The sequence below is a fragment of the Dermacentor silvarum genome, chromosome 5, assembly GCF_013339745.2.
Source record: "Dermacentor silvarum isolate Dsil-2018 chromosome 5, BIME_Dsil_1.4, whole genome shotgun sequence".
In the NCBI taxonomy this organism is placed as follows: domain Eukaryota; kingdom Metazoa; phylum Arthropoda; class Arachnida; order Ixodida; family Ixodidae; genus Dermacentor; species Dermacentor silvarum.
The window spans coordinates 26,174,018-26,176,989 of NC_051158.1; positions in this window are offsets into that span (position 1 = coordinate 26,174,018).

The following is a 2,972-nucleotide window of genomic DNA, read 5'->3' on the forward strand; positions in this document are numbered from 1 at the left end:
TCAATGTTTATTGAAGTCCCTACAAGAGATTGATTGATCGATTTAATGATTGATTTATTGGTTATTTTGGGGATTTTAAAGCCCCAAAGTGACATCGGAGATATGAGAAACAGCGTAGTGGAGCAGCGTGGAACACCGGTTTGATTGCTACCACCTAGAATTGTTTTTAACGCGCATTGAAACATCGGTACCCTAACGCTCTTGCTGTGATATTCGGCCACCACAGTCAAAAATCTATCTGTCCGTTCATCCGTCCGTATATATATTTTCCTTTTTGGTAACGTCGCATGGAGGTGTGTTCCTTTAATAGAAAATACATAGATACGTAACTCTAAAGACCCTAGTTTCTTAAGCTGCGCTGAAAATGCCATGCTATGCGCGCCGATGAACGACGTTCCCCGACTGCGCGCCGACGAGCGCCCTCTGCCATGGAGGAAGGAAACCCTCTGCACAAGCTCATGTTTCCCGATGTATTGCCAGATGGTTTCCATGTCTCACGCAGCGCCTCCTCAATTTTATCAGTGCCAGCCAGATGCGGCCGATTCAACATAAAGGAAGCGCTGTCTGAGGCAGGGCAAAACATAAATGGCCGCTTGATGAAATAATGCGGTAAAATGAAATCTGTTCAAACAAACCTTCATGCCAGGACGGAAATGGTACGAGAACAGCATCACGGGTGGCCGCGGATCAGACCAGCACTAATGTAGTACGGCCGGCGGAAGACTATCTATCGTCTTTCGACGACATTTGCAGCGAAGCACGCAGATACGCGGCAAATTTTTTGGTAAAGATTCGAATAATGAAAAAAAGGACATTGCGATTTGTCTTTCTCATGCTAAAGTGGCCAGACCTGGCCCTTGCGCCACTAAACACCACATACCATCATCGATTGGCTTTAAATATTGAGGCTTGTATGCACATGGTTTACTTTAGACTTTTCTATATACAAAATGCATGTATAACGCCTTGAGGCACCGATTAATTTCTGTATCGAAAATTTAAACTTTGCCTATTTCTATTTCTTCACTATCCGGAAAAACATAATCCTGTAGAACGGATAACAAAAATTTCAGTCTTTCAGTGACTTTGACAAAGTTTACAGGATGTGGACCCTATTCGACACCTGTCCAGACGTATGCCAGTTATTGCAGAACATCAACTAGTTCCTGTCTAGCGTACATGGAAAGAACCCGTGGAAGCACTTTAAACATATGCCTTATGTCAGGCATCGTGAAAAAAAAAAACACTGAAATGAGTGAACTCGCTACGTGACGACATACTGAAACCGAGAGCAAGAAGCCAGCTGTTTACATCCGGACACGTTTTATTAAAACACTTTGTGCACATTATTCGAACGTGCAGCATAGGCCCAATCAGAAGTGTGTCATGAGAGATCTTTTAGATTTAATTATAGTCACCATTGCTCTTACGTTCGATGCACCTGGCGCAATAATGCAGCACCTGAAGAGACAGGCTTACGTGGACACGAAGCTTTTCAGGCTTCTCTAGGCATAAGGCCACTTGGGCCTCTGCAGCGTAATGTGGCCATATGCGTGTGAGGCCACTATAATGTAATCCCTTACAAAAATGGATTTAGACAGTCTCTAGACCATGTATAAACTATTTTGTAGGCCTTCTTTGAAGAGATTTTATAACTAATATTCAATAAAAAGCGTGAGATGATGTCTATGGAGAGTATAAGAGCTTCTATACACATTTGCGTATGAAATAGACAATAGTCGATAAAAATTTTAAAACAAGAAGTCATTAGGCTGTCCATAGGGCTGTCTGTAGAATTTGTCTGTAGACTTTCTATAGACAATACTAATAAGTTTTACAATAAAATTAGTATAACATAACAACGTATTAGATAACTAATAATAAGTGTAAGGCTATAAGTGTGTCCATACACTAGCATTTAAACAGTCTCTAGAATTTGTCTATACAAGTTTACAGATTTTGTTTCTAGACAGTCTATCAACCATATAGACAAACCTGAATGGATTTTCCATAGACTGTCTCAATAATTTTTTGCAAGGATTATACGTAAAAATCAAATTATGAGGTTTTACTTGCCAAAACCACCATCTGATTATGAGGCATGTAGCTAGGGGGGGGGGGGGACTACAGAATAATTTGGACCACCTGGGGTTCCTCAACCTGCGCCTAAATCTAAGTACACGGGTGCTTTTTTTTTGCATTTCGGCCTCATCGAAATGCGGCCGCCGTGGCCGGGATTCGATCCTGCGACCCCGTGCTTAGCAGCCCAACACCACAGTCACTAAGCAACCACGGCGGGTGGATATACGTAAGGTGCATTAGTTCGGAGCTGCTTGAGAATCCGTAGAAGTGTAAACATAGCGACCGCGGCATACGCATTACCTTGTCCAGTGAAGGTAACGTTACGGTACTCGAGGGCGAGTCTTGTTTACCGTGCACACAGCGACCCGATAAGCCGCGGGACCAATGATCTCTTGTTTGTGGGGGGACATGTCCTCTGATTCCTGGAGCAGATCCGTTGCGTGATTCTGTGAGAGATATAAGAAGAAAATATACAAGAAAGTAAAAGAGATTGGCGCCGTCGTCTAGGGGGTGTCCTGCATAGTAAAACTTGTTGCTTAGCTAGTGTGTAAGGGACATTTCAGAGAACCTGCCAGGGCGCGCGGATGGATGCGAGCACAATGGGAAAAGAAAATTGCCACCAGCACTGCACTAGCTTAAACGGACGCTGAAGAGAAAACAATAATTTGAGCGGTATCCGTAAATTACCCTCATACGAAACCAAAGTAGCAACTGTTAGCGTAAGAAGAAAGCTAGGTAAGCCAGAAAGAAAGACGCAAGAAAGAAATACGGTTAGCGATGCCCTCTTCTCGGACCAGATCACCTTGACGTCATCTGTTTTGGTGGCGTATGCCCGGGACTCGTTAATTTTTTGTCATCAAAGATGGGCTGCATTATGTTCTAAAATTAGC